This window comes from Eimeria tenella, genomic scaffold, assembly GCF_000499545.2.
Source record: "Eimeria tenella Houghton genomic scaffold, Eth_scaff1998, whole genome shotgun sequence".
In the NCBI taxonomy this organism is placed as follows: Eukaryota; Apicomplexa; class Conoidasida; order Eucoccidiorida; family Eimeriidae; genus Eimeria; species Eimeria tenella.
In genome coordinates this window covers 3548-3790 of record NW_013541841.1, presented here as the reverse complement: position 1 = coordinate 3790, position 243 = coordinate 3548, and positions in this window count along the sequence as shown.

Genomic DNA, 243 nt, shown 5'->3' with positions numbered 1-243 from the left:
AGCAGCAGCAGCAGCAGCAGCAGCGCCAGCAGCAGCAGCAGAAGCAGCAGCACGGTTGCCTTCACCCCACGGGCTGAGGCCCACCTTTGAAGCAGCCTCAGCCAGGTCTGCTTCTGCTCCAGCAGCAACAATCAGATGGGAGCACGAGACTGAGTGCTGCTGCCTACGAATATGCTTCTGCTGCTGCTGCTGCTGCTGCTGCTCCGCTTCCTGCTGCAGAAGCTCTAGCTGCTCCTCCTGTTC